Below are 12,716 nucleotides of genomic sequence, written 5' to 3'. Positions count from 1 at the left end.
CCCTACCTCGGGTATAGTTTCTAAGATTGTATTAATCTTACTTGTGGAGACAGTGACCTGGGGTTTGCCAACACAGCTAAATTAGCTGGACAGCAAGTTTCGGCTAGCTCCCACTCCACAGAGCTCGTATTGCAACAACACCAGCATATCCAGTTTGTTATGTGGGTGCCGGGGTTTAAACTCAGGTCTGCATGCTTGCGTATCACACTTTACTGACTAAGCAGTCTTTCTAGCACACGAAGTTCATCTTTTAGTCTATTAACATCATCTCGTGATTTGGACCTTGAGATTTCAGTCCTGTGCTCCAATTAAATCAGGAGCAGAAGGAGAGAGAGCACGAGCATGGAACTCAGGACCGCGAGGGGTGCACCCACACACTGAAACAATGGGGATGTTCTATTGGGAACTCACCAAGGCCAGCTGGCCTGGGTCTGGAAAAGCCTGGGATAAAACCGGACTCTCTGAACATAGCGGACAATGAGGACTACTGAGAACTCAAGAACAATGGCAATGGGTTTCTGATCCTACTGCACGCACTGGCTTTGTGGGAGCCTAGGCAGGTTGGATGCTCAACTTACTAGACCTGGATGGAGGTGAGGGTTCCTTGGACTTCCCACAGGACAGGGAACCCTGATTGCTTTTCGGGCTGGGGGGAGACTTAATTGGGGGAGGGGGAGGGAAATGGGAGGCGGCGGCGGGGAAGAGACAGAAATCTTTAATAAATAAATAAAAAATAAAAATGAAAATACAGAGTGCCTTAATTTAAAGCAACAAAGCTTACAAGTGTTATAAAGTATATAAATGTGAAAAAAAAACATCATCTCGTATCAGTTTTACAATGAGATTGGATAAATGATAATAACCCATGAAAAGGAAACCGTTTCCTCTACTTCATAAATATTTCATTTTACCAGAATTAATTGCTTTGGCAGAGAACACACATTTTCCCTATGACAAAGTAATTCCTGTTTTTTTGTTTTCTTTATTTTTTTCTGCATGTCCCAAATCCCAATATCAAGTTTAAAAGATGAATTTTGTAACTGGTCTTACTTGTAGCTTATCCTTAAAAAAATTATTTGTAGCCGGGCGGTGGTGGCACACGCCTTTAATCCCAGTACTTGGGAGGCAGAGGCAGGTGGATCTCTGTGAGTTCGAGACCAGCCTGGTCTACAGAGCTAGTTCCAGGACAGGCTCCAAAGCCACAAAGAAACCCTGTCTTGAAAAACAAAAGAAAAGAAAAAATTATTTGTCATAAATGTTCTATATTGTCTTGTTGATTTATCTAGGAAAATATCTCCTAATTCTTTATTTTGTTTTATTTATTTTTTTACTCAGAAATAAACAATACAGGCATGGCCATTATGGCGTTACCAGACAGGAACTTATCCAAGCACATGAATTAAAATACACATCTAACTTTGACTTTAAAGACATAAGCAATTTTAATGCAGTCTACTTTACATTAAAAAGTTGTTCAGTTTTTCTTTTAGGAATAAATTATCCCAGAAAAAAACTACACTAAAAGCAACTCAGTAATTTTAGTATCATTTTGTATTCCAGGTTTCTTTTTTAAAATTATATGCTGTAAATGATATTAGAATTCACAGAGTTGGCTATGTAATTAATAGTCAGAAGCCCAGGATATGCAAAATAACTGCTATTTTTATTTGGTTTCCAACTCTGAAGTCAGAATACAATGGCTTCTGTTTTGTATTCTAATAGCGGGAAGAAGCTAGTCACTACTAACAGTCTATGGTTCTTAGAAATTGACCACCACTGTCTTTCGGATCAACAGTACAACCCGCGGTTTTCATGTCATCCTTCAGCCTTCTCCGTCTCACCCCTGCCTTCTTTCGGGTGGAGCTGCTCTCAGTAGTAAAACTGAAAGCAGTGGGGGTTTCTCTGCCAGCGTGGGAAGGCCCTCCCTTGAGCATGCTCCGAATTGAGTGGGTAGCAATCTGGGATTACTCCCAGGGAGCACCAGTGCTTCCTGTTTGTGGGGTCAGCAGCTCCTCTCTGCTCTGCTAACATCAACTGCATCAATCCGCGCTGCACCGTGGAATACAAATTTAGAATGTTATAAAAAAAATCTCCAAGTATTCAAGTTGAGAAGACATGAAGTTCCCAATTGCTGTTGGAGTATGTCACATATATTATCAATTTATGTGTGAATGCATGTGATATTTCTGATATTTGAACTTACATTGTTTTTTTCTGCGTCTCTAAATACCTTTAGAATTTTACAAGATGTCCACACACAAGCAACTAAGACTATCCATTCGGACATTCCAATCAATGACCAGAGGGAGAAAGTGTTGCGAGACTCCGTAAACCGAGTCTCCACATCACATCACACAGCAGGGCTGTGAAGCACACAGATGAAGTGTTACAGTATTCTCACCTGAGTTTCTGGACCCACTGGGCGGGGGTGTTTCAGATGGAGGTGGCACTGTGAAGTGTGACTTCTGGGTCCTTCCGCTGTCCTTCGCAGCAACACCCCCACCCTTGGCGTCCTCTAAGAGCCCACAGCGCACCAGCTCACCGTGTCTTCATTTGTAGGAACACATTTTTGTGGTTTTTCTCTACTTTCGTGTGTGTGCCAAAGGAGCAACAGAAGCCCGAGTGACCCAAGCCCAATGCGAGGATGACAGTGGAAAATCCCCTACATCGCAGAATCTCCTTTTCTTCGGACCTAAGCCGAGCTTCAGGTGTGTGGAGAGCTGACGCGCTCTCCCCAGGCTCTGCGGCTTCTATGACTTTATACAGCCAGGAGAAGCAGCACTGCCGACCACCCTGTCTTTGTGGGCATTTCAAATATCAAATCCAGACTGGTAGCCGGTTTACAAGCTTACATAGTGACCGGAAGTGCCTTCCCCAGACTGTCTAAAGCCTTTCTCCTGAGGGCAGGCTGACTTCCAGCTGTGTGTAATTCACAGGTACTCCGTGAGAGCAGGACTTTTGCTCTTCCCACTTTAAAATTCTAATAGGAGTCATTCGCTCTTATTAAAACAATATAGCTTTGGACACTTAATCAAGTCCGCCAGTTGTTCTCGCTAATACAAGGGACTTCACAGCGCTCTACTCCGGGTTTCTGTACCCCCAAGAAAACACGGCCCGGTCTGATATGTATGCCGGGTTGCCCATGTGCCACGCTCCTTCAAGGCATCTGTGTGCCAAAGCTGCCTATCGGTTCCAGCCTTGGTTCCCTCAGTGATGCACGGCCTTCTCTCTGAGGAGGAGTCTTAGAACATGACGGCTATGTTCAAGTCTGAACTTCTCTGATCTCTATGCACTTGGTTTTCCATCTGCAATTGCAGCCACTGACAAGAAACTGCACATTTAAATTGACACAAGGACCCCAAGAATGGGGCATAAGTCAATATCTGCTTCCTGGTAGATTTCAACGTGGCGCGGCCTCATAGAAAGCCAGGGTTTCCTTCTTTGCTTTGCCAAATGTTTGGCTTTGTTACAGAGAGAAGGAGGGAGAGAGGAAGGCAGGGAGGGAAGGCAGAGGGAAGGAAGGAGGGCGAGAGGTACAGTGAACTTTTCTAGTTTTAGTATGTTGAATCATAAAATGATTACTAAGACAATTACTTCTTAAATTAATCTGAAAATGAAATGAAACAATAAATAGTGAATTCTGGCAGAAATAGCTTCACCAATCAGAGTGTTATTAAAAATGTGAAGCATCGTCTCCTTTAAATATTGTGGAGATACTGAAATGCGTGTATAGTTATAATTGCACTTTTTCTGAAGACATCTCTATCCCTTTTCTTAAAGATAGATATAATAACTATAAGTTTATGTCAAGGGAGAAAGAAAATAGGCTCTTTTACTTGAATCTTAAAAGCACTTTCTGCATTCGGGTTGATTTAATGCCTATATTTTTACTACTAATCATTTGTTTATTTAATGAATTCACTAAAATATTCTGCATTCTTTAATCTTGAATGCTCACGGTGGTTTAACAGTAGTGACCCAAGCAAGGTTAATATTCTGAAATCCTTATTCCTGTAATGAAAGCACAGCACACGGTTTCATCAACCTGAGCATGCTTCAGTCTTTGAACCACAGAAAGACACACTGGACACTGATTTATGAATTACTGGCTGCGTGTCTCTCGCAGGGTCCTGGCTCCTGGCTTTTTAAGCTTCAGCACATATTTCAAAACATTTGTTTCTGCTTTTACTAGAGCTCAAGGGCAGACACCCATTGGTAAAGTTATCAGCTGCTGGAACCGCAAACATTCCTTTTCTTTTCTCATTGTGTCTAGTGGCATAATCAAGGTTGAGCTGTTGGGGTGAGAAAAATGATCTTAAATTGTTTTGATATTAGCAGAATAAATAGGCTGCAATTCACAAGTTGACTAATTATGTTACTAAACCTGCAGCCAACAAGATGAAATCGGAGCATGATATTGTTTAAATAAATTCCACGTGGATTATAGATTTCTGATTATCTAACATCATGATTTAAGTCCCTTTCTAATCATACTCCTAAACATTTTGCCACCTACTCTCTATGACATTGATGACCAGTATGTATAACTGGTCTATATTGTCAGGGTTCTGTATCAAGTAGCTCTTTTGCCTATGCTGTTGGAGTAGCTCTGGTGGGAGGGAATTCTTTGAGTCTTGGCATAGCTGTCAGGTCAAAAAAAATCTGCAGCTAGAAATTATAGCGCTGATATAAGTTAATTCCTGATATTGTGTTTTGTTGCCCTACTATCTTGATTAAAGCACAGTATTCCAGAAAAAGTGGCTTTTGTCATTAATGATATTCATTAATGTCACTGAACTCAACCACACCTCTTTCTGAACTGAGTTTGGGAGAAATAGGACTTAAGGTGCTACATTTTGTTGCAGAGAAATATAGAAGCGTCTCCTTGGAAGGGTCATCCCCGAGGACAATGCCTAAGTACGACTCAGGAACACAAAATAAATTAAATGCAAGCCCTGCCTTATGCTAAGATATAAAAACTCTATACAGATAAACACATTTAACGTTTCCATAAAATGAATGGTTAGCATTTCTCAACAGATGGGAGCTAATGTACCCACTTCAGCAGATACCTGCCTGCTGCTGGGAGTCAACTGAAGACCAGGACAAAGTGCCTTTAGAGCCTGCAGCCCCACCCACCGCTCCCTGCCCCCCCCCCCCCAAACAGCAGGCAGAGCTGATCAGAGCAGGTGTCCTCTTAAAGGGGCTATTTGTTAGGAAAGAGGAAATAGAGTTGTTTGGTTTAGGGCTGGGAAAATGAGAGCTATCTTTTTGTGAGAGGACGAACATGAGCCATGATGAACAAAACGCCAGAGGTACAAAATGACACGAGCAAACAAAATCTGGTTTTCTTTTTAATGAGTATAGTAAAGGAGCGGCTGGGGACCAGGCTTTCTGATTGGTTCTTGATGAGTCATCTTTATGGCTTTCCTTAGCCCACCCCTTCCCCCAGCCTTTTGGTAATTACCAGAGCAGGAGGTACACAATTTCTACAAACACACCCATGTTTCCAGTCCCTGGTGACTGAAATTGTAAACTGGCGTAATTATCAGTGGGGTTCCTGAGAAATGAAAAGTGATAACAGGTGGACAGCCTCCTAAGATGTAGATTAGACATAGAGGTGAGCTGGAGGGGCAGGGACCTGCGAGTTTGTTCCCACTCCTGGATGATAACAGGTTATTCCAACATGGTGATTCTAAAAGCCCTGTACCCACTGGAATGAAAAACTACTTCACAGTTTATACTTTTTTTTTTTTGGTGTTGCTCAAGATCTGGAGGCCTGAAAAATTGCAAATAGATACTCATTTTTCTTAATATCTTCTTTCTACTGTGCTCTGACGGGATCTATATTTTGCATTAGCTTTCCCAGGGATTTCTCCATTTGAGAAGAAAGTGGCTCCGGTGACATGGATGATGTAACATGCTGGAAACTTCCAGACCTGCCGCTGAGACTCTTTCTCCCTGGGGTACCAGAGACACTCAGCAGTGGTTATTAGCACATCACTGCTTGTGGTTAGAGTTATGCAACGGGACCTTGGTTCCAAGGTGTTTCCTAGGTTACAGAAGATGCGGCATTTTAGGAATGACTCTGAAAATCTTCCTCATCACTAAGGCTTGAGTCAAAACCATCGAAGACATAAGGTCTCCTTCCCTTTCTGTTTGGAGTCATCTCTCTGTTTGCCTGGAGAGCATCAGCAGAAGGAAGCCGTTGCTTCCATTCACAATCATGGTTCACGGCTCCTGCTTTTTGTTCCTGATGCTAATCTCAGAAAAGTCCCAGCATCCCTGCTCAGCTGTGACCCAAACTGGAAAAGTGAAAATTGAAGGTAGTGTTGCCAAACAGTTTGCCGAGAAATGTTTTTGCAGATAGTAGAGAGCAATTTCAGAAAATTCTGAGAACACGACATGTTAGTTATTTCTTTGTTCTTCCTCCCTTTCTCCTTTCTTGTACTTATCCATAATCCCATAGTTCCACGAACCTGAGAAATGACATAGTTTACCGACGTTAAAAGTGTCCAATTGGTACTCATGGTTTCAATGAGCGAACATGCTTCTCCTCAAAGATCTTCTAGACAGATGAACACAAACAGAGAGACTTATGACCCATGGGCACTCTCAGTCCACCTCTTTTCAAATGGTCCATGATCAGCAGATGCTTTGTCTTCTTAAACAGAAGAAAAAGAGGGAATTGTTGAGTAATACATAAAAAAGCATATTTCATATGAAATCTAAGCAGGCTGTGGTGGCATAAGACTGAAACCTCTCAACTTGAGAGGTGGAGGTGGGAGAATTGTAAGTTTGAGGCCAGCCTGGGTAATATTGTCCCCCCAAATCATGTTTAACATAATCTCATATATATACAATTATGCATTCATGTCCATAAATAAAGCTTCATTGGAACACAAACACCAGCTTGTTCATTTGCTTATATATTATTTATGACTTTCACGCCCTAGCAAAGCTGAGTAGAACACCAAGGTTACTTAGCTACAAAGCCTTTTACAGGAAACATTTATTGATCTCTGAATAGGAATCATACATTTTTAAATGTATATGTGAAGAAAGAATCATCCTGAGTTACTGCCTGGGGCAGTTACATTTTATCCAATCTATTATTAGTACTTCATACTTTGAAGATATCTTGTATTGGTAGAGTTCTTTTCCACTGCTGGTATTTAGCTATCACAAGCAGAGCAAGCTAAGGTTATTCCACAATTACAGAGAGTCAGATGGAAATTGCTCTTCCCACGCTGCACAAGGCTTCAGGAGAAAACAGAATCCACTGAAGAGGAAAAAAAAAAACCCTGCTTTATGTTTAAAGCTCTTTTCCAAGTTTCAATGGCTAAAACACTTTGCAAATAGGATAGGGGAGCTGGCCCTCTAGGTATGGGGAAACGGGAAGTCTATGAGATGGAAGAGCCCGGGCCTAGGGCTTCCATCTGTAAAGGAACAATAGGCAGGGAGAAAATGCTTTCCTGAGGCTCCTCCATATGGTAAGCTCCCAAATGCCCAGTCTTCTCCTCGGCTACTTCAGCCATCTAGAGTACAAGCCTCACCTACGGTCCACGCTGCCTCACCTAGGGTCCAAGAGGCCTCACATAGGGTACAAAATGCCTCACCTAGGGTTCAAGCTACCTCACCTAAGGTCCAAGTTGCCTCACATAGGGTCCGTGGCTGCCTTACCTAGGGTCCAACCCTGCTTTACCCAGGGTCCTGCTGGCTTACCCAGGGTACAAGCCTGACTCACCTAGGGTCCAAGGGACCTCATCTCAGGTTCAAGCTGCCTCACCTGGGGTCCAAGCTATCTCACCTAGGGTACAAACTGCCTCATCTCTGAGCCTGAGGACACTGTTGATTATTGCTATTATTCCTATTGTGCTATCCTCATTGATAGGATTCTGATCATCTAGGATTGCATGATTTTAGATGAGAATGTCTCAAGATCTATGTCTTGTAAAGTTCCTAGCTTTTCAGTCTCTCAAAATGAGGGAAAATGCAGAGAAGAGTCATTTCCCTCATGGTGCTCCGACTCTCCATTCTTACCTCACACCACTGTGTGCCTTTTATGAGGAATGCAGAAGTGTTAAAGTGCTTCCTGAACAGAAACATACACATACATACAGACACACACACACAAACACACATGCACTTACCTTCATTATATACCTGAACACAGGAAGGCTCACAGAAATTTACAGAAACTCAGGTTTATAAAATTAAAAATAAGGCAACATTGGAATTTCCCTATTCAGTAGAAATCCTGGGCTTGTCAGCTGATTTTTCGGCTGCCCCTGTGAATATAATATAAGCTTTATGTTTTGCTGTGGAATAATCTTTGTACACTACAAATCTGTATTACTCTTATTGGTTAATAAGGAGCTGACTGGCACAGCTGGCAGGAAAAGATTAGGTAGGAGAACCAAACTAGGAGGATGCTGGGAAGAAGAAAGGTGGAGCCAGACACAGGGGAAGCAGGTGTAGAAAATGAGGTAACAAGTCATGAACCATGAAGTAGAACTTAGATTAGAAATATGGATTAATTTAAGATGTAAGAGCTAGTGAAGCCTAAGCTACTGTGTGAGCATTTATAGTTAACATTAAGTCTCTGTGTGGTTATTTGGGAGCTGGCCAGTGGTCCTAATGAAAAACTCCACCTACAATGCTTTGATCTTGTTAGACTTGTTTAAATACATTAAACTTGATGATCGTGTCCCAACAAGGAAGTGCCTTGAGACCCTAGGGTGACCCACATCACTCACAAAAGGGCTTTTTGCAAGTTCATATCATCTTGTACTTGATTTTGATTCTTGATCTGAAATTGTCTGGAGATTCCCAGCTTATGTAAAAAGTGAGAGATGACTTTTGAAGGTAAGATAAAAACAGATGACTCTGAGAATGTGGTAGACAAATCCTTGCCAGGTGAGGTGCTTCAGCAGATTCAGGGAAGACTTGTTCAAATGTGTGGGGCAGGAAGGTACTGAAATAGGAGGAAAGTGTTAGATCAGAGTAAAACAAATCTCATTACAACTGAATCCTCTGATGTTTCTCATCCGGCAGGGCAGTGTTGCCCACACCCAAGAACTTAGGTAAACTTTCTACATGCTATAATCAGTTGTGAACTTTTGGGCTGGTATAGGAGGTTAAAAAAATGGGAAATAGAACATACATTCTGTGAAAGGTTATTTATTGAGTAAAATCATGCCCCTTGCAAAAAATCTAAACTTGGGTGTTTTTTCTGAACTAGAGATGCCAATAATTTAATAGTGGCTTGTCCATCATTGGGAAATGGTAGCTGCCGGCTCCAGAATTTAAACGTGGACTTTTCTGTCGATAGCATGGAGAGTAAACCAGGGGTCTCTGGGTTCTGCCTCTCCCATCTCAGTCTTACATTCGTCCCTTTCTGTCTGTGTCATACCAGGAAAGGGTTCTTTGTTTCATTTTGTTTTTGTGTTTTGAGACAACGTCTTTCTGTGTAGCCAAGGCTGGCCTGGAACTCTCTGTGTAAACCAAGCTTGCCTCGAATTCACAAGAGATGCATGTGCGTCTGCCTCAGGAATGCGCAATTAAAGGTGTGTGCCTCCAGTCTCAGGAAAGTCTGGTAAGCAAACTTTGTCTCAGTTTTGATAGTTATAAAATTATGAAAATAGTATGTAATGTATTTATGAGACTTATTCAAATTGTATGTCAAATATCATAAGGTTTTTTTTGGAATATAGATAGAAGTTCAGTGAAAGTCATGATAATTCATACATGTATGATCCAAGACAGGCACTTGTTCATGACTCCAACCCTACTTCTAGCAGAGGCAGAAGACTTCAGGATTTATTTTCTTAACAAATAACAGTAAATTCTGGTGAGGATGTGGGGTGCACTTACTATAACACTGTTCGCATCATGCAATTCATGAAATCAGACACGGTGTCCATCAGCAGGTGAACAGACCTAGAAACCATGGTATATGCACATAGTGGGACATTCACTCTCAGAGAATGAAGTGCACATAGTGGGACATACACTCTCAGAGAATGAGGTACACATAGTGGGACATCCACTCTCAGAGAATGAAGTGCACACAATGGGGCATCCACTCTCAGAGAATGAGGTACACATAGTGGGACATCCACTCTCAGAGAATGAGGTACACATAGTGGGGCATCCACTCTCAGAGAATGAAGTGCACACAGTGGGGCATCCACTCTCAGAGAATGAGGTACACATAGTGGGACATCCACTCTCATTGGATGAAGTACACATAGTGGGACATCCACTCTCAGAGAATGAAGTGCACACAGTGGGGCATCCACTCTCATAGGATGAAATTATGCCACTTGCTGGAGGAGCATGGTGCTGGAGATCACCACAGTATACAGACTGAGTCAGACACAGGAAGATAAATGCCACATGTGTTCTCTCATTTATAGGTCCTAAAATCCTTTATAGACACATAAGCATTCATGTGTGTATATGTATATTTCTTTATGAATCTATATTACATATGTTCATGCATGTGTATATAGAAATAGAGGGGAGACAGGGGAAGGGAAGAGACTGGTGCCAGGGGACGAAAAGGTAGAAAACTAAAGGGAGGGAGCAGGAGGTGATGGATGTATGCAAAGTTGATGGTGTACCCAACTCTGTATAATAGTTACATATCAATACAAATATTAAAATATATTTTCCTTAAAAATTTTGCTGGATTTACGTAGAATTTAAAAAGTACAATTCTCTTTGTTACGGGAAGATATGCTATGATTATTGGTGCCATAGGAATGAAAACTATAAGTAATATACATGGTTTTAAAGTAGCGTATAATTTGATATAAGAGAAATGGATCTAAGACCTCTGTAGGAGTTTAACTAAACCCCTAGGGCATCAGTAAACGCCATTATGCTCCTCGGTCTCATTTCACATATGCAAGAATACAGATACAGAGATGCTGGGGGGGAAGAATACAGTTTTTTATGTTGCTTTATGTCTTATGTTGATGGTAATTATGGACTCCTGGCCTTCCATTAGATCTCATCCTTTTACATGTGTATAACCTAGTCACTTCATTTTAAAAGAAATTTTCTTATCTGAATTATTTATATTACGTTTTTGCTGATTTTGTATTCCATGGAGGGTCATTCTGGGACAGGGCCAATCAGGTTGAGGACTGGTTACAGTGGCTGAGTGGTTTCTGGATGTAGTAAGAGTGGGGTCAGCGAGCTAGCCATCACAAGTGACACTTGCTGACAATAGGCATACTTTAGAAATTACATTATCATTGAATATGAACCAAATCCAAATGCTGAATATCTAGGCCTTTATAAAGTCAGCTGTTGTCTGGTGAAACCCTAATGGCAAAAACCTCATACAGCAAAACACAATGAGGAACTCTCCATTGGAAGCCCCCAGGAAAGTTGCCTGAAAAGATTCACTATATAGATCTTCATGTATGCCTTGAAACTATCAAACTCATTTTCAAACAAGGAAAATAACCAGCCCTATTCCCACCACTGTGTTTGAATCGAACCAGTTACTTAGATCACAGCGGGTCTGAATTAGGGTTTTATTTGTGTGTATGTTCTTAGGGAAACACGCCTGTGGACTGTGCTTGTCATTTCTATCACTCATCAGCACGAAGACTCTCAAGTATTTGAGGATAGCAGCGTAGTTCCCCATGATCAGCTTATAGACCAATGGAAGCAGCAGGACTGGGGACGAAAGATGATAGGCATTTCCTTACACGATCCCATCTTCCGTCTTTCAATCTGAAAACCATCAACTGCCAAGAAATACTTTCCACCATCCATGTATCAAAATAGCTCCACGTTGTCTACCCTGACAAGGTGGAGTCCTTAGAGGGAGTGGGTTTGCTCTCATTATCCTGATGGACACAGTGAGCGTTTTGGAAGACATATTCAAGCATGGGTAGAGAAGGGAGATGTTTTCTTGTGGGCATATTCCAGGTGTGAAATTATAGAATGTTAGATTTATTCAAGGTTTTCTTCCTTGTGTTGACAGGTGGGGGAAAGGAGCCCCAAAGTCAACGTTCTTAGGATGGGGTTGTCTCATCACCAGTGGGAGAATTCAGATCTCCAGGCTCCTTCTGCCACTTTGCTTCCCATAGAGTGTATTCCCAAAGTCCTAGAAATACTTGTTACTTCCAGACCTCCTACTAAGCTGATGCCCCAAATGGGTTATGGGCAAAACTGTGTATTTCCTTCAGATTTTGGCTAACATGCCTTCCAGTTATAACTGGAGACTCCATAATATCCCCAATAAAGGAACTCATATTTTTCAAGTAGCCAAACACTGATTGCCTTGTTTATCAATGCCCCCTGCAGTTGAGCATCATAGAGAGGGAGTGTAAGGCTCTCCGGGTTCCACACTAATTAGAGTACAGTTCAGAGAAGTGGTTTTATAATGGAAAACATGAACATGGAGAATGTTGATGGAATTCTCTCTTATCAAGTTACATTGATTTTCGTGGACTTAAAAGTTAGACAACTTATTTCCCAAGCCGCCGCTGACCCAGCATTAGGCTCAGTTAAGAATGATCTAGAAGCTGCTTGTGTAGCACTTTTATTCAAGAGAAACTTCAACTGTCATATTGTAAGGGGTAGGTAGTAAAGGACCAAGGACAGATAGTTGTCCACTGTGGTGTTGTGAGTTTTGTCCAATAGTGGCCACCTCAAGATAGGCAATGCCCTTAAGATGCTTAAGTCTTTGT

The sequence above is a fragment of the Microtus pennsylvanicus genome, chromosome 4 (assembly GCF_037038515.1).
Source record: "Microtus pennsylvanicus isolate mMicPen1 chromosome 4, mMicPen1.hap1, whole genome shotgun sequence".
Taxonomy (NCBI): domain Eukaryota; kingdom Metazoa; phylum Chordata; class Mammalia; order Rodentia; family Cricetidae; genus Microtus; species Microtus pennsylvanicus.
Note: the sequence above shows the minus strand (reverse complement) of the source record.